The sequence below is a fragment of the Thalassophryne amazonica genome, chromosome 15, assembly GCF_902500255.1.
Source record: "Thalassophryne amazonica chromosome 15, fThaAma1.1, whole genome shotgun sequence".
NCBI lineage: Eukaryota > Metazoa > Chordata > Actinopteri > Batrachoidiformes > Batrachoididae > Thalassophryne > Thalassophryne amazonica.
Genome location: NC_047117.1, coordinates 28046777 through 28066797, shown reverse-complemented (window position 1 = coordinate 28066797; position 20021 = coordinate 28046777). Strand labels below are relative to the sequence as shown.

The 20021-nt window shown below is 41.5% G+C and overlaps 1 pseudogene; it reads right to left on the bottom strand.

Annotated features, from left to right (window-relative positions):
* Positions 1–473: 473 nt before the first annotated feature.
* LOC117526437 lies at positions 474–19732 on the bottom strand (annotated as a pseudogene).
* Between the last annotated feature and the right edge of the window lie 289 nt (positions 19733–20021).

The window sequence follows — 20021 nt, the reverse complement described above, 5'->3', positions numbered from 1 at the left end:
TGCTGCACTCACTTCACCAAATATATCCCACTCCTCTGACGCTACTGCACACCACTGCACACGGTTGCTGCTCGCTCGCCTTCATTCGATTTAATTTCAGCCTCTAATTTTAACTGACTGTGTGGCCAAATCCACATTCAAGTGTAAATGATTATTTCAGATGCAGTAATGACATAAAAAAACAAAGTGGTCTGTAAAATTAAAGCTCAAAATCAACATTGTCAAATTTTCATGAGGTCTACAAACTTTACTATGAGCACCGGTACACACCATGACATGCCCTGACTGGGTGTCAGGTTTTTTTATTTAGTCACTATAGTAACCAATCAGGTTGCTGGAAATCGGTCAACGGAAGACCGGCTTACTTTTTATTCCCCAAACATACTGGTCTGGCACTAACACCATACTATGTAAGTATTTATTAAAAACAAAACAAAACAAAAAACAATTTGAGTCATCCTCTTTGTTTTTACTCATTTCTTCAGTTTCTTCTGTGCTGCTTTCTTCTTTACCTGCTGTACCGTTTAATGGCATTAAACTGGGACTTTGAGTTGTGGGTGCTTTGTCCCCTGGTTGCAACCTTGACCATTCCCATTTGTTGCCGTTCCCTCCTCCATTACTCCCGTTCCACCCGCATTTGCTGGGAGCCGCTTGGGGAGCCGGCCCCTGAAGACCACGGATATAGACACTTTCCCTTGGGTTTCTCACTCGATGAACGATTTCAGGGACTGCTTACCAGTGTCAGAGGTGGAGGTGGTTTCAGAGTCACCTGGCTTTGTGCCGTTTCCGTTGCCACTCCTGGAAAGCTTTGTACTCGCCAGTCCTGACTGGCCCCCCGCCAAACCCAGAAAGCCCAACAGGTTTCTGGAAGGAGGGAATCGTCAAGGTCTTGCTGCTCCCACCTTTGACTCGCAGAACCAGCTTGGAGGTGGAAGGGAGAGAGGAGCTTGTCTTGGCGGTGAATGCGGCCCAGCCTGTAAGACCACTGCCTGAGGAGGAGGAGGAGCTGGTGCTGCAGTGATTGGCAGAGGTTGTGGATGGCCTGCATGGAACCAATCCACGCCGTTGATTAAAATTACTCAGAACCTTTGCATTCAGTGCCAAAAACCTATACAGTATGTTTCAGTAAGTCGTTTACATGACCTAATAATCAGGTAACTGTTAGCAATCAGATAACTGTAATCATTGATTTCTCACATTCCATGCACTTCAGTTAATCTGATAAATGCAAAAACCAGGTTTACATGATTTCAGCTCGCTAGGTGGAGTTCTTTGCAAGTGGAGAAAGGGCAGCTCCTGAAGAAAAAGCATAGACTGAAAAAAGCGCCTTCACTCTGTCTGGCTCTCTGTCACTCCCTCTCTCTCTCTCCCTGTTGACCTCACATGATGTGCGTACGCGTGGCGTGCACTCTAACATCTGTACAATGTCTTGCACTTAGAGGTGTTATCTGGTTTCAAAAACAGTGTTTCTAGATTTCTAAGTGTTTATGTGTTGCTAACTTTAACAAAATATATGAGACACATACACTCAACAAAAAATATAAACGCAACACTTTTTGTTTTGCTCCCATTTTGTATGAGATGAACTCAAAGATCTAAAACTTTTTCCACATACACAATATCACCATTTCCCTCAAATATTGTTCACAAACCAGTCTAAATCTGTGATAGTGAGCACTTCTCCTTTGCTGAGATAATCCATCCCACCTCACAGGTGTGCCATACCAAGATCCTGATTAAACACCATGATTAGTGCACAGGTGTGCCTTAGACTGTCCACAATAAAAGGCCACTCTGAAGGTGCAGTTTTGTTTTATTGGGGGGGGGGGGGGGGGGGGGATACCAGTCAGTATCTGGTGTGACCACCATGTGCCTTATGCAGTGCAACACATCTCCTTCGCATAGAGTTGATCAGGTTGTCAATTGTGGCCTGTGGAATGTTGGTCCACTCTCTTCAATGGCTGTGCGAAGTTGCTGGATATTGGCAGGAACTGGTATACGCTGTCGTATACGCCGGGTCCAGAGCATCCCAAACATGCTTAATGGGTGACATGTCCGGTAAGTATGCTGGCCATGGAAGAACTGGAACATTTTCAGCTTCCAAGAATTGTGTACAGATCCTTTGCAACATGGGGCCGTGCATTATCCTGCGGCCAAATGAGGTGATGTTTCTTGGATGTATGGCACAACAATGGGCCTCAGGATCTCGTCACGGTGTCTCTGTGCATTCAAAATACCATCAATAAAATGCACCTGTGTTCTTCATCAATAACAGACGCCTGCCCATACCATAACCCCACCGCCACCATGGGCCACTCGATCCACAACATTGACATCAGAAAACCGCTCACCCACACAACGCCACACATGCTGTCTGCCATCTGCCCTGGACAGTGTGAACCGGGATTCATCCGTGAAGAGAACACCTCTCCAATGTGCCAACGCCAGCGAATGTGAGCATTTGCCCACTCAAGTCGTTTACAATGACGAACTGGAGTCAGGACGAGACCCCGATGAGGACGACGAGCATGCAGATGAGCTTCCCTGAGACGGTTTCTGACAGTTTGTGCAGAAATTCTTTGGTTATGCAAAACCGATTGTTTCAGCAGCTGTCTGAGTGGCTGGTCTCAGACGATCTTGGAGGTGAACATGCTGGATGTGGAGGTCCTGGGCTGGTGTGGTTACACGTGGTCTGCGGTTGTGAGGCTGGTTGGATGTACTGCCAAATTCTCTGAAACGCCTTGGAGGACGGCTTATGGTAGAGAAATGAACATTCAATACACGAGCAACAGCTCTGGTTGACATTCCTGCTGTCAGCATGCCAATTGCACGCTCCCTCAAATCTTGTGACATCTGTGGCATTGTGCTGTGTGATAAACACTGCACCTTTCAGAGTGGCCTTTTATTGTGAACAGTCTAAGGCACACCTGTGCACTAATCATGTGTGTCTAATCAGCATCTTGATATGGCACACCTGTGAGGTGGGATGGATTATCTCAGCAAAGGAGAAGTGCTCACTATCACAGATTTAGACTGGTTTGTGAACAATATTTGAGGGAAATGGTGATATTGTGTATGTGGAAAAAGTTTTAGATCTTTGAGTTCATCTCATACAAAATGGGAGCAAAACCAAAAGTGTTGCATTTATATTTTTGTTGAGTATATTAGATTTACACAGAAATAAGATGTTTGGAGCATTTTCCACTATGTTGTATTATTACATTTAACTGAGCAGCTAGCTGATGTCACCATGCATCTGTACTCTGATTGGCTGGCACGTGTGCTTCCCAGTATCCCTCACACAATCGGAGGAAGCCCCACGTGATCTATGATGTCACTGTGGTTGCTATTATAGACTGTATGCGTTCCTACCGAACGTAGTTCAAGGACAACTGTTCGTTTGAATTTTTGCTGGTTAAAACAACGACAAAAAAAGCCAATAATATCACACATACCTTCACTTCTGTTCTTTTGAAGGCCTGGAAGGTGCTGGCTGCATCCGATTTGGCTTTGAGCTCTGCCTTCTTCACCAGTGTGTCTTTGACAACAGGCGCTGCTGACACGGACGCAGGAGATGGCTTCTGTGGAGGTTTCTGGGCCTAGTGCATAAACAGCAATATGTTGGTTTTTTAAAGTTTGTTTAGCTCTCACAAATAATAGTCAGACAGCCTAAAAACACTCAGAACTAATAATTCCCATAATTAATTATTGGTGCTCAGGGGCAGCCACTCCTGTCAGATATCAGAAGCTAATACCCCTATTACACAGGGCACCATTCTGTTACAATCCCCAATGATCCAGAAAAAGTACAAAAACCAAGATGAAACGGCTTACTCCAGCAGGCCTCCTATCGAGCTGGCTTTTAGTGTGTACGAGGGCTGTCCATATAGTATAGGTAAAGTTTATTTTTTTTCAAAAACTATATGGATTTCATTCATATGTTTTTACGTCAGACATGCTTGAACCCTCGTGCGCATGCGTGAGTTTTTCCACGCCTGTCGGTGACGTCATTCGCCTGTGAGCACTCCTTGTGGGAGGAGTCGTCCAGCCCCTCATCGGAATTCCTTTGTCTGAGAAGTTGCTGAGAGACTGGCGCTTTGTTTGATCAAAATTTTTTTCTAAACCTGTGAGACACATCAAAGTGGACACGGTTCGAAAAATTTTAACGGCTGATGAGAGATTTTGAGGTGATACTGTCGCATTAAGAACTTCCCACGGAGCGAGACGTCGTACAGCGGTCCCAGGCGCCATCGTCAGCCTGTTTCAAGCTGAAAACCTCCACATTTCAGGCTCTATTGATCCAGGACGTCGTGAGAGAACAGAGAAGTTTCACAAGAAGTCGGTTTCAGCATTTTATCCGGATATTCCACTGTTAAAGGAGATTTTTTTAATGAAAGACGTGCGGGTGGATCGCAGCGTCGGCTCGCAGCCGCCGCGACGCTCCACCACAGGAAAAACACCTCTGTTGGAAGCCTTAAGGACAAGTTGGAACATGTCCAGCTGTTTAAACAATTTCTCATATACTCACTCCACTGAAAGCCATCAAAAGCCGCCTGGATTTTACAAATGGTTATCAACATAGAGGTGTTTTTCCTGTGCCGCCGCACTGCGCCGGCTGCGTCCCGACGCGCGGACCCGTCCGCACGTCTTTCATTAAAAAAATCTCCTTTAACAGTGGAATATCGGATAAAATGCTGAAACCGACTTCTTCTGAAACTTCTCTGTTCTCTCACGATGTCCTGGATCAATAGAGCCTGAAATGTGGAGGTTTTCAGCTTGAAACAGGCTGACGACGGCGCCTGGGAGTGCTGCACGACGTCTCGCTCCATGGGAAGTCCTTAAAGCGTCAGTATCACCTCAAAATCTCTCATCAGCCGTTAAAACTTTCACTGAAAACCAGCTTAATTTTTCGAACCGTGTCCACTTCGATGTATCTCACAGGTTTAGAAAAAATTTTGATCAAACAAAGCGCCAGTCTCTCCAACTTCTCAGACAAAGGAATTCTGACGAGGGGCTGGACGACTCCTCCCACAAGGAGTGCTCACAGGCGAATGACGTCACCAACAGGCGTGGAAAAACTCATGCATGCGCACAAGGGTTCAAGCATGTCTGACGTAAAAACATATGAATGAAATCCATATAGTTTTTGAAAAAAATAAAAAGGACCTATACTTTATGGACAGCCCTCGTAGACCTGGCAACTGGCTGGCTTATAATGCGCATAACTGGCAACCGGTTTAAAAACAAAAGTAAAGTGGCACCCGGCTGCATTCTCAGCTAGAACACAACAAACACTGCTTTTGCTTCAGATTTTTACCCCGATGGAACACAAACAAATTTCAGCCTGTACTCACTAGGACTACCCTGTTTAAAGATGTTTGAACATGACTGAAGCTGCTGAGACCCCAAACACCTGGAAGTGACTGCCTAATGATGCTGATTTTCACAACGCTTCACTTTTCCACACTTTGTGATGTTACAGCCTTATTCCAAAATGGAGTAAATTCAATTTTCCCTCAAAATTCTGCTCACAACACCCCATAATGACAACATGAAAAACGTTTTTTGAAATTTATCATCTTCATCAGCTGTGATGGTGTGAGAGCCAGAAGCTTCTATCAAATCAAATCAATTTTATTTATATAGCGCCAAATCACAACAAACAGTTGCCCCAAGGCGCTTTATATTGTAAGGCAAAGCCATACAATAATTACGGAAAAACCCCAACGGTCAAAACGACCCCCTGTCAGCAAGCACTTGGCGACAGTGGGAAGGAAAAACTCCCTTTTAACAGGAAGAAACCTCCAGCAGAACCAGGCTCAGGGAGGGGCAGTCTTCTGCTGGGACTGGTTGGGGCTGAGAGAAAGAACCAGGAAAAAGACATGCCGTGGAGGGGAGCAGAGATCAATCACTAATGATTAAATGCAGAGTGGTTCATACAGAGCAAAAAGAGAAAGAAACACTCAGTGCATCATGGGAACCCCTCAGCAGTCTAAGTCTATAGCAGCATAACTAAGGGATGGTTCAGGGTCACCTGATCCAGCCCTAACTATAAGCTTTAGCAAAAAGGAAAGTTTTAAGCCTAATCTTAAAAGTAGAGAGGGTGTCTGTCTCCCTGATCTGAATTGGGAGCTGGTTCCACAGGAGAGGAGCCTGAAAGCTGAAGGCTCTGCCTCCCATTCTACTCTTAAAAACCCTAGGAACTACAAGTAAGCCTGCAGTCTGAGAGCGAAGCGCTCTATTGGGGTGATATGGTACTATGAGGTCCCTAAGATAAGATGGGACCTGATTATTCAAAACCTTATAAGTAAGAAGAAGAATTTTAAATTCTATTCTAGAATTAACAGGAAGCCAATGAAGAGAGGCCAATATGGGTGAAATATGCTCTCTCCTTCTAGTCCCCGTCAGTACTCTAGCTGCAGCATTTTGAATTAACTGAAGGCTTTTCAGGGAACTTTTAGGACAACCTGATAATAATGAATTACAATAGTCCAGCCTAGAGGAAATAAATGCATGAATTAGTTTTTCAGCATCACTCTGAGACAAGACCTTTCTAATTTTAGAGATATTGTGCAAATGCAAAAAAGCAGTCCTACATATTTGCTTAATATGCGCATTGAAGGACATATCCTGATCAAAAATGACTGCAAGATTTCTCACAGTATTACTAGAGGTCAGGGTAATGCCATCCAGAGTAAAGATCTGGTTAGACACCATGTTTCTAAGATTTGTGGGGCCAAGTACAATAACTTCAATCCTGCAGTTTAGCTAATTGGTGTGTGTCCTCTGGCTTCATGGATAGATAAAGCTGGGTATCATCTGCGTAACAATGAAAATTTAAGCAGTGCTGTCTAATAATACTGCCTAAGGGAAGCATGTATAAAGTAAATAAAATTGGTCCTAGCACAGAACCTTGGTGAACTCCATAATTAACCTTAGTCTGTGAAGAAGATTCCCCATTTACATGAACAAATTGTAATCTATTAGATAAATATGATTCAAACCACCGCAGCGCAATGCTTTTAATACCTGTGGCATGCTCTAATCTCTGTAATGAAATTTTATGGTCAACAGTATCAAAAGCAGCACTGAGGTCTAACAGGACAAGCACAGAGATGAGTCCACTGTCTGAGACCAAAAGAAGATAATTTGTAACCTTCACTAATGCTGTTTCTGTACTATGATGAATTCTAAAACCTGACTGAAACTCTTCAAATAGACCATTCCTCTGCAGATGATCAGTTAGCTGTTTTACAACTATCCTTTCAAGAATTTTTGAGAGAAAAGGAAGGTTGGAGATTGGCCTATAATTAGCTAAGATAGCTGGGTCAAGTGATGGCTTTTTAAGTAATGGTTTAATTACTGCCACCTTAAAAGCCTGTGGTACATAGCCAACTAATAAAGATAGATTGATCATATTTAAGAGCGAAGCATTAATTAATGGTAGGGCTTCCTTGAGCAGCCTGGTAGGAATAGGGTCTAATAGACATTTTGATGGTTTGGAGGAAGTAACTAATGAAAATAACTCAGACAGAACAATCAGAGAGAAAGAAATACTGGCATCACTGAAAGCAGCCAAAGATAACGATATGTCTTTGTGATGGTTATGAGTAATTTTTTCTCTAATAGTTAAAATTTTATTAGCAAAGAAAGTCATTACTAGTCATGAAGTCATTACTAGTTAAAGTTAAAGGAATACTCGGCTCAATAGAGCTCTGACTCTTTGTCAGCGTGGCTACAGTGCTGAAAAGAAACCTGGGGTTCTTATTTTCTTCAATAAGTGATGAGTAGTAAGATGTCCTAGCTTTAGGGAGGGCTTTTTTATAGAGCAACAGACTCTTTTTCCAGCCTAAGTGAAGATCTTCTAAATTAGTGAGACGTCATTTCCTCTCCAACTTACGGGTTATCTGCTTTAAGCTGCGAGTTATACCAAGGAGTCAGGCATTTCTGATTTAAGGCTCTCTTTTTCAGAGGAGCTACAGCATCCAAAGTTGTCCTCAATGAGGATGTAAAACTATTGACGAGATAATCTATCTCACTCACAGAGTTTAGGTAGCTACTCTGCCCTGTGTTGGTATATGGCATTGGAGAACATATCAGCATCATCAACGATCAGCATGCATCTTAATGAACTCTTACCCTACAATCACATTAGCCACAAGCAAGGCCTTGCTATTCATTTTAAATCAGAGTGGGTGTTTTGCAGTCGCAAGGGAAAACGGTCACTCTGCCCCCAGCTAGGTGGGGCCACATAGACGAGAAGTCTATTTTATGCAAATACTGAGCAATGTGACTCAGTGACTGCCAATCTCAGTGAATAGGAAGAATAATCTAGGTTGTTCCTTTGAACAAAATAATCCAAGATGGCAGTCTATGCTCTGAAACAGCTTATTTTTGTATAAATCTGTTTCTAATGCGACCACAGAGTAGGATTAAAACAATCACTGCCTTGATATTATTCCATGAGACAACCGGGTTTTCAGGACCACTTTTAAGGGGATTAAACATCACTTACAATCCAGCCTCAGACTACCACGGCCTTCAAAAAGTCACCTTCCCAGAGTGGCAGCTGCAGGCAGGTAGGGGATCAGTGAAGGATTGCACAGGGCTCAATAGTTAAAAATCATCCAATCATATCTTACAAACAATGAATGTATATGAGTGCAATGGTAAGAACATTTGCATGAGTGGAAAGATGGAACATACCATTCAATGAGGTGTCAGCTAAATATTTTCAACAAATGAAAATATTCTTTCTACTGCACTAAAGGAAACACTATTTGTTTTATATGACACCTAAATAGGTGCATGCCATTTGATTTGTACTTAAAATGAGACAGGTGTTTCTTCTTGGAGTAGGACATAATGGGCAGCACGACCCAGCAGTTCATGCAACCCTGCAGGTGACTCCAGTGGTACACCTGCTTTCTTAAATCCAGCGAAAAACTTGATCTGAAAGCACTTCAACAGCCGCTGTCAGTTATTTTTGTTTAATTGATATTTTACTGAAAATTGGATGTTTCTTCTCAGAGCAGGAATCAGAGGGCAGTGGGACCCAACAGATCACTCCAGCAGGCAGCTCAGCCATCGCTGAGTAGTGTGAGTCTGAGGAGCTTGTGGAATTGCAAGGCTGCTTTCTTAAATCCAGCAAAATAAATAAAGTGTCAAGAACTTGTTCATTTCTTCATCTGACAGTATTTCAACAGCTGCTAAATATGTCCCAAGGAATACTGCAGCTGCTAGATTTAGCCTCTTTGTATGATGGTAGGGCAGCACGGTGGCTTAGTGGTTAGCACTGTTGCCTCACAGCGAGAGGTCATGGGTTCAACTCCCACCTGTGGTCTTTTTGTGTGGAGTTTGCATGTTCTCCCCGTGTTTACGTGGGTTTCCTCCAGTTGTTCGGGTTTCCTCCCACATCCAAAGACATGCAGGTTAGGTAGATTAGAATCTTTAAATTGTCCGTAGGTGTGCGAGTGGGTGTGAATGTGTTTGTGGCCCTGTGACAGACTGGCGTCCTGTCCTGGGTGTACCCACCTCACGCTCTATGACTGATGGGATAGGCTCCAGCCCCCCGTGACCCTTAATTGGACTAAGCGGCTGAAGATGAGTGTGTGTGTGTATCATGACAGCATTTTTATGAGAAGCTAATAACTGAGCCGTGCAATAGAAAAGTGATAACAAAATAATGCAAGGATAGTAACAAAAAGTACAATAGTGACGTTACCCATGCAATGGGACAAATAATGAATGTCACATGACATACAATCTATCAATGAGATGACGAGCACCACTTCAAATTTCAAATAATGAAAATTATACTGGAGTATTTGCCTGACTATAAAGATTCTGAAAAGGTATAGTTTGGACTATATCACTGAATGCTATGGAGTTATGGGATTAAAACAGCAAAAATGATGACAAAGGTGATGCAAATTATTGGTTGAGTTAGTATGAATTTTAAAAGGAATGGTTTACACCATTTATTATGCATATTTACAATGTTAGCTGGCACTATGGGAAGGCTATCATACATTTTTTTGTATCATCCGTGGTATACTGAGAGTGGTTTGTAAGTGTTGTTTAGTCCCCTTAAATGGTACCAAGTAAATCAAATTTGACTTCTGGTTTATAGATTATATTCTTGAACTATTGGGTACATACACATCTCTCAGATTAATCATACATACACAGATCTGAGGCCATGCCAGCCTCATTAAGACTCAGTGCAGCTTGGATCATCAGAACCAAGGGTACCCATGCAGACCTCACAAAAAAATGGATCCTAGAACAGAACCATTCATTCCTCACCATGCGTTTCATCTGCCTGGTGCAGCGGGCGCAGTACCACACAAGTCGTGGGTCATTAACTTCTTTATCTGTGACTTGTGGCTTGTGACAGTCTTGGTGGTACAGATTATGGCACTCTTGGCATTCCACCAACTGGTTTCCCATCATCACTGTCATTTGTCTTGGGTGAAATAAACACAACGGCAAAGTAAGCACAAGAAATTAAATGCATAATAAGCAACTATTATAGCATTTCCTGTTTTACAAGATTAAAAGCAGAATAACTATTATGAATGAATGAATGAATGAATTTATTCAGCACACAGACCAAAATGACAAATTAGCCTCACAGCAAAAACAAAGAAAACAATCTGACAAAGCACCCATGTGTCTGAAAGGGTGTGGGCAGAAGCCAAAGCTTATAAACCTATATATACGAGGTCTATTAGAAAAGTATCCGACCTTATTATTTAAAAAAAAAAAACCATATGGATTTGAATCACGTGTGATTACATCAGCCAAGCTTGAACCCTCATAGGCATGCGAGAGTTTTTTCACGCCTGTTGGTGACGTCATTCGCCTGTGAGCACGCCTTGTGGGAGGAGTGGTTCAGCCCCCCCCCCGTCGGAATTCCTTTGTCTGAGAAGTTGCTGAGAGACTGGCGCTGTGCTTCATCAAAATTTTTTCCAAAACTGTGAGGCACATCAGAGTGGACACCATTCGACAAATTAAGCTGGTTTTCGGTGAAAATTTTAATGGCTGATGAGAGATTTTGGATTGTTTCTATCGCTGTAAGGACTTCCCACGGAGCGGGACGTCGTGCAGCGCTCCGAGGCGACGTCGTCATCCTGTTTCAAGCTGAAAACCTCCAAATTTAAGCCTCTGTTGACCCAGGACGTCGTGAGAGAACAGAGAACTTTCAGAAGAGGTCGGAATCAGCAGTTTATCCGGACATTCCACTGTTAAAGGAGATTTTTTTAATGAAAGACGTGCGGACGGATTGGCGCGTCGGCTCGCAGCCGGCGCAGCGTGCCCGCCACAGGAAAAACACCTCTGTTATTCCTGTGGCGGGCGAGTGGCGCCGGCGCCAATCTGTCCGCACGTCTTTCATTAAAAAAAAAATCTCCTTTAACAGTGGAATGTCCGGATAAACTGCTGATTCCAACCTCTTCTGAAAGTTCTCTGTTCTCTCACGACGTCCTGGGTCAACAGAGGCTTAAATTTGGAGGTTTTCAGCTTGAAACAGGACGACAACGTCGCCTCGGAGCACTGCGCGACGTCCCACTCCGTGGGAAGTCCTTACAGCGATAGAATCAATCCAAAATCTCTCATCAGCCGTTAAAATTTACACCGAAAACCAGCTTAATTTGTCGAATGGTATCCACTCGGATGTGCCTCACAGTTTTTGAAAAAATTTTGATGAAGCACAGCGCCAGTCTCTCAGCAACTTCTCAGACAATGAAAATCCGACGAGGGGGCTGGACCACTCCTCCCACAAGGCGTGCTCACAGGCGAATGACGTCACCGACAGGTGTGGAAAAAGTCACGCATGCGCACGAAGGTTCAAGCTTGGCTGACGTAAAAACATATGAATCAAATCCATATAGTTTTTAAAAAAAATAATAAAACGGTCGGTTTCTTTTCTAATAGACCTCATATATATATATATATATATATATATATATATATATATATATATATATACACACACACACACACACACACACACCCATGATAACTTATACAAAATTTAAAGTAATCACTTAACTAAGATTTCAAAACACAAACATGCAAACAGCAGTGGACCATGCACAAACCCCCCCAAAAACCCAAAACAAAATCGATAAACCTAATTCATTATGCTATAACAGGTAATTAAATGATTTTTGAAGAGCCTTTTGAAGCCAACCAAGTTACCGTGCGATCAACTGGACTGCTATAAAACACCAAAATCTCAAGCTTTGTAACTGCATTTAGCTATTATAAAATGATTAACACATACCTGCAAACCACACAGGCCAGGCCCATTTCCATAGCAAAGTCGTCAGCGCTGGTCTCATCGTAGTCATGTATGTTTGGCAGGTCTTTGCTCGTCTGAACGGTAATCGGAGAAGAACGATTCTCCTGCTTCTCCAAACGAGACTTTTTCGGAGGGTCCACCTCGCACAATTCAACTCTGACCTACACCAAAGAGTAAAGAGGAAAGGTCATTTTTCAACTCTCTCATGACCTTTCACGTTCACAACTTTGACTTTCTTGTGATCACTTTGGCCCCATCACACAGATGAATCGTGTCCAAAAACTATAAGGCATGCTTTTCATTTCCCTGCCTGAAACCCAGCGTTAATTTTATGAAAACAACAATAAAAAACCCAATTACAACCTTCCCGTATGACAAAAAAAGAGACATCTAGGAACATACGAGGTCTGTCCATAAAGTATCGTACCTTTTTATTTATTTTTTTAAACTATATGGATTTGATTCATATATTTTCACGTCAGACAAGCTTGAACCCTTGTGTGCATGCGTGAGTTTTTCCACACCTGTCCGTGACGTCATTCACCTGTGTGCACGCCTTGTGGAAGGAGTGGTCCCGCCCCGTCGTCGGATTTTCATTGTCTGGAAATGGCGGAATGATTTGGGTTTTTTTTTTTCCAGAAGCTGTTAGAGACTGGCACCTGGAAACCATTCGAAAAATTTATCTGGCTTTTGGTGAAAATTTTACGGGCTTCACAGAGAATAAGGACTATTACTACAGCTTTAAGGATGGCCCACAATGGCGCTCGGCGCACCGCGCTCCGAGCTGCGACGACACGGCACAAGCCACCGGACCATTTCTAAACGGATGGCTCTGTGGATACGAGACCGTCGTGTGCACTTTCTCTGGTTATCACAAGAGCTGGACATCAACCATTTTCTGGCAGATTTCACTTTTAACAAGAGATTTTGTCGTGGAAAGCTGCGCAGAGGCTTTGTGCGTCATGACCGATTCGCTGTTCGAGCGAGACAAAGGAACACCTCCGTTTCGGCGTGCCAGAGGACAAGTTCGGACATGCCCAGCTCTCCACAATTTCTCTTATAAGTCACTCGACTGGTAAGCATTGAAAGCCGAGATAGGCATGTCCAAACTTGTCCTCTGACACGCCGAAATGGAGGTGTTCCTTTGTCTCGCTTCCAAAGCGAATCGGTCGTGACGCGCGAAGCCTCCGCGCGGCTTTCCATGACAAAATCTCTTGTTAAAAGTGAAACCTGCCGGAAAATGGCTGATGTCCAGCTCTTGTGATAACAAGAGAAAGAGCACACGACGGTCTCGTATCCACAGAGCCATCCGTTTAGAAATGGTCCGGTGGCTTGTGCCGCGTCATCGCAGCTCGGAGCGCGGTGCGCCGAGCGTCCTTAAAGGGGTCCTTAAAGCTGTAGTAACAGTCCTTATTCTCTGTGAAGCCCGTAAAATTTTCACCGAAAGCCAGATAAATTTTTCGAATGGTTTGCAGGTGGCAGTCTCTAACAGCTTCTGAAAAAATTCTGATGGAAAAAAACCCCCAAATCATTCCGCCATTTCCAGACAATGAAAATCCGACGAGGGGGCGGGACCACTCCTTCCACAAGGCATGCTCACAGGCGAATGACGTCATCGTCAGGCGTGGAAAAACTCACGCATGCGCACGAGGGTTCAAGCTTGTCTGACGTGAAAACATATGAATCAAATCCATATAGTTTAAAAAAAAATAAAAAGGTACGATACTTTATGGACAGACCTCGTATAATTCTCAAATGAAAATGGTATTTGTTGTTTTGTTTATTTATTTATAGGAAGAATGAACATTTGACCTTTTGCATCGTGAACGGTTCAGAGTCTACAACTGTGACTGTAGACCCAAATGGTGGCAAACAACAACAACAACAACAAAAAACAAAAACTAGAGAACAGCTGTGGATGTCACTTTATGCTATCTGTACTCGCAGTTGTTACGGTGCTGCTGCATGTTCAGGGAAATTGCTATATGTATTAGAAATTGAACAAGACTAAAAATAAAGTTTAATTGCAACTAACAACAAAAACAAAAGATGAAAACTAATACATATTCTGTCAACAAACTAAATGGGATTCAAAAATCAAGGGCCACATTTAACAGTGCTGAAATCATAGCTCAGTAATATAGTCAGAGGACAAACAAACTGAAGAAATAAAAATCTGGCACCTGAGATGGATTCATATGACAGAATAAACAACAGCCTTGTCAAAATCAGGCACACTGATGCTGCTTCTTTTGAGATTTTGTTTTTAAAGACTCCAACTATACCTTGTCGGAAGGTCTCTTCTCGCCATCCTTCTTGCTCTTCTCTGTGCTATGGGACTTAGCAATGCCACTGCTACTGCTGGAGGACGAGGACCCAGAGGAGGACTTTGAGTCTTGCTTACTGAGGCTCAGCTTGGACACTGATCCCTTGGACAAATCTAAATCCTGATGACACAAAAATTAACACACACCATTGAAAGGTCTATGCGAATAAAATCTGCATGATAAGAGTCCATCTCCTCCAGATTAACACTTTAGCCCAGAAACAACAGACACTGTCATCATGCAACTCACGAAATTCAAAGGGCATATAATGCCTATAACGTAATCAAAGGTCACATATTGTGCAAAAATGCACTTAACCATGGTTTTCTAAAAATGTGTGTTGCTAGTCCGTCTTTAAATCCCCTCAAAATGAGGAAGGTCCATCCTCTCCCTCTACTGTCTGCAACACCTTTATCAAAGCGTGCGCTCACACAGGCTAATCAGACATTTTCCCTAGATGATGTAATGTAGCTAAGTAACAGGTCTTGCATGTTTATGACAGTCCCCCAGCTCAGTGTTCATTCCACTTACTAAGTGTGGCTCACAGCCTACATCTTTGATTCCCTGCAAAGGGTGGCATTATGCCAGAAGGCCCAAGCCACATCATCTTCCAGACAGGGCTGTGGTCAGACACAGACACTGATATTTAAAACTACAGCCTGCTCTGAGCATGGCTGAAACAGAAGGTTTTATAGGCATGCTAAAATCCAGAACTGGAATGGATTTTTAGCTAGAACCTAAAAAGATGTTTACCTCTGAGACCTATGTAAACTTCTTGAAAAGGGGCTCAATATGTGTATGCTTTAAAATGTGGCTAACTTTGATGCATCACATCAATTCAAAAAGCAACTTTGTGTTGCTTCTGTAATATCCTGTAGATGTGTCTGCCACCTGGTGGATGATGAGTGAATGGTGAGTTGATGATGGATTAGGAGCAGGTGTGGTTGCCAGCAAGAGAGATTGTTTCTGAAAAGAAATGTACTGAATCAGAGAAGTAAGCCATTACTTTCTGAGTGTTTCACAGTGACTATATTTTCAACTAACATGGTCAAACCTCCACACAAGCCACAGTGTGTTCAATGACAGACTAATAACAACACAGCATGTCGCAGTTATCAGCTTCATCTTACAGATGAGGTTCATAGTGTCTGGGAGTGAGTGAGTAAGTGGGGTGAGGGGGGAACTAAAACCCAGATACACGCTTATTATTACTGGTTATAGTGCAAGTGCTACTATAAGAATGTGTACACAAAAACAACAAAAAGGACACTCAAAAGGCACCAGAAGTCACCAAGTACCACTCCCCCCCTCCAAAAAAAATCCCAGTGTGTGTGTTTATATGACCGTGGATCTCCTTAAATTTGCTGCAGTTTTGCCGCACCTGCCACCACCTACTCATTTCAAATGACCACCTATTATGTATTTTGTGACCTGAGCCAGCAGAATGTTTTTGTATGAATTTAACTACAAAAGTGAAATTATATTATTTTATTTTTAATATAATAATAATATAAATTTTAATATAATTACAATATTTCCATGATGCATGACTTACCTTTTGTGATATGCGGTAAGATGAATCACTTCCTCTTGCAAGAGACTCATCTAGCAGAGCTTTGAGTTTCTCAGCGGAGTCCTTACTTTTGGAGTGCAGGTAACTCAACCCCTTTAAGAATATGGGATCCAATTCCAAACTGACAGGACCTGCCATGGCTTAATCTGGATCTGACACAAATGATGTCAGCTCATCAGGCTTTAGTTACCAGTTTCATTATCACATGGTAAACTGGTTCTCAGACTTTTGGTCACACAGCCAAAGAAATCAACAGTCATGCTACCTCCCACAAGATTGATTTAATAAACTGGAGCAATGTTAACAAACATAGTAACATTTCTTTATATTTTTTGAAGAAAATAACATTAGCAAACTGGATGAATACGAAAACTATTAACTTTTAAGGGCCTCTCAGACCGAATATGTATCGCAATTGCCATGTTTGTGAAGAGGTCATGTGTTCCCGAAAAAAGTGAAAATAAAAGCAAACAGTCTGCGAATCATAGCCACAAATTCAGAGAAAAAAGCAGAAGAATTAGTGACAGGCATCACCCTGTTGGAGGAATTTTTTTCAGCAACTGATTGGCGTGAGGCCGGGCAGTGCTGAAGGGGCCGGGGGGAGCTGAAGTGACCAGCCCGGCCGACCAGCGGCAGTGTTCTCACATTAACTTTGAAAAGTTACTTAATTAGCAGCTTTATACAATTACTTTGTTGGCAGCTCCTAATTGTTACTAATAAGGTAACTAGTAATCTGACTTGGCTATTTTTAAGACTGAGTAATCAGGAAAATAACTATTAGTTACTTTCCTGATTACTCAATCTTAAGAGTAACCAAGTCAGATAACTCAACTTTAAATAACTTATTTTTTATTTAATATTTTAATTATCTAGTAATCAGACCTTAACAAAACAGCACAGCACTGTTTCATGTTTCTTATATTTTATAAAATATATGTATTTCTTCACTTGTCCCACATCAGGAACATTTCAACATTTACTGTGCAGAGAACCCTGCAAATACAGATGCACTTCAGAACTTCCAATGATGGAGCTGAACACCAAAACCTGAAGTCCAGAAGGACGAAAAGAACATCTCTGCTCTTAAAAATGTGAGGAACGTGTCTCCAAATACTCCAAAAAGAGGGTGAAACTGCAGAGGAGACATTCATCTGGTTAAATGTCCTGAGCGTCCAGCTCACCTGTCATCTTTGAAAACCAACACCTGCTGCTATGCTTCTACATAAAACAAAGACTCTTTAAAGAGCAACTATTTTATTATTTGAAAAAACTGTTTCTTTTTAAATTTTAACATTAAATGCAATCATTAAACATGGCCATGAAGTCAAAGTTCAGTCAATAAGACACTGGCACAAGTACAAGAAGCCGCACCCCTATTGCGCACAATTTCAAAGAATTCACAATCACTAGAATAGACAAATTCATATTTTAGTAATTACTCTGTCCTGATTACAGCATTCAGAGAAGTCACATAATCAATGAGGATGTAATCATGAAGTTTATGTCACATTAAGAAATTCTAATTAACAGACTGCAATCATTGTTATATCATCTCCTGTTGCATTCATAATAAATATTTACATTTATATATGGTGTTTTTTCCTGGTTGAAATGCAGATATGAATGAATGAATCTACAAGACTAAAAATGTACACATTACTTTTCATGCGATTTTATTTGTCGAAAAATAAATGCCCAAGGTCCTTATAATATTAATCATGAAATCATCTCATCTGAAACAACACAACCACATAATTTATGGTTTTAATGAACAGATGAACATCAAATTCTAAAGATTTTTTTTTTTTACTTAAAACTATTTCAATTACAAGTTTCTAATGTAAGAAACATTTTAAGTTCAAAATGTACAGTAGTCAGAAATTAATCTTGAGGTAAAAAAAGTAAGGATTTTCTTTAGAAAACTGCTGTGTATAAATTAACAGTTCTGATGCTCCTCTGACACATATTTCTGCACACTTCTCTTCTGTGTTTTGTCCTGATGCCTCATTTCTATTGGACGTGCAAAACTACATCACAGCGCACAGCGGTGAAAGTTGGATTTAATTGAACTTCGACTACAGGCAGAACGTCACGCAAGCTCAGTTTTTGCACTGCGACTCGGCGTTTGCGCGACGCTACTCACTGAAAATAGTTTTACAGTGATATGCGCTCGGTGTGAAAAGCCCTTTAAACCAAAAATCAAAACAATCCATGTCATCTTGATGGAATAAATCTTGCTCATAAAGACTTGATTACAATCAGATGAATCATCTTTTTTACTCACAAAATCAATTTAATTTACACTTTGCAGTTTTTCTCTAAAAATATCCCACAGACACTCACATCTCTAATGGTGCCTTCCACTGCCACATTACTGTACATTACTTTAGTGATGCAAACCAGAATTTGTGTTTTTTGACTGTACAAGAGTGAGTCCTACCCTGATTTAATTTTCTAGATCCTGTTCAACATGTTGTACTTACCAGAACTAAACAGAACCCCAGGGACGGGCCTACTGCACTACTGACTGCTGACGACTACAACTGATTGGTGGTTACATGTCATTGCAAGGATGTTACAGGGTAACTGGGTATCTAGTGTAGTGCTTTTACAGTGAAGACAGCTATTTTAGGACAACAAACAAATAAGCAATATAAGAAGTTAACAATTTATTGGACTAATAATGAGCACAGAACCATATTGTTGTTGCATGGCTGCAACATTTCTATTACTTCATGTTCCATCAATTCTGTGTTGATGTATTTTATTAAAATTACCACAACAGACAGTCACCCCACTGAGTCTGGTCTGCATGATGTTTCTTTAACACTGACAACATGGTTGCTCTTAGGGTGCATAAGGTTTAAGCCTTGCTCTTGAGATTTGGTTTATAATAACATAATAATCAGCCGTAATCTGTTCATATCTTGACATATATGATGTGCACTCATTAAACTGGATGAGGGGGTGTTAAGGAAAATGTTTATAAAAATGTGTACGTCTGCCCTTTATGATTTATTTTAAACCTGCTAAAATATGCTGCTAATATATTTCATACCTGCTATATGAAACGCCCAAACGAGTCTCCTTTTATTAAAAAGTACAACTAAACGCAAATAAATTAAAATGACATAGAAAATAGTTCAATGCAACAAATAATACACGAGAAACGTAAATGAAACTCTTGAAATGCAAGAATGATAAATTACTACAAACTATCAAATAAACTTTCGCTGTAACATAATCCACGTTTTATTTTTAATCGGGTCACAGAATGTGACAGGTAACAGAATTTGGTGTAACACTAGTGGTCGCCTAGCCAAATAAAATCCACACATTATTATTTTCTGTGTTAATACGTTACCTGTGAGTCCGCTCTCGTAATGTCGGGCCTGTTACCACCAGGAAAAAAATAATAATAATAACAGTAATGACAATAAAACGTTCCCAAATGACAAATATTCGGACAGCAACGCCGCACAACCGCTTATTTCCTACTTCCAAAGCGGTGCTACACATAAATGTGTCCGGAATGCGCGAGACGCGGACCCTTTGTGTGAGAATCGACTTAAAAATAATACTCTTCGCGCTATATTTACTTGAATTTCATTACATTATTACAATTCAGTATTTAACACAGAAGTCGCAATTTAAACAAGTTTTTAATAGCATTAATTCGCGATTCTCAACCGTGAACACGCGATGGCGCTCCTGCGCCAGCATTAGCTTTAGCATCCGGAAAGCAGAAAAATAAGAAGACTCACATGGTGGCTGACACATAGAGGTGGGCGATACCGGGAATTTTGGTATTGAT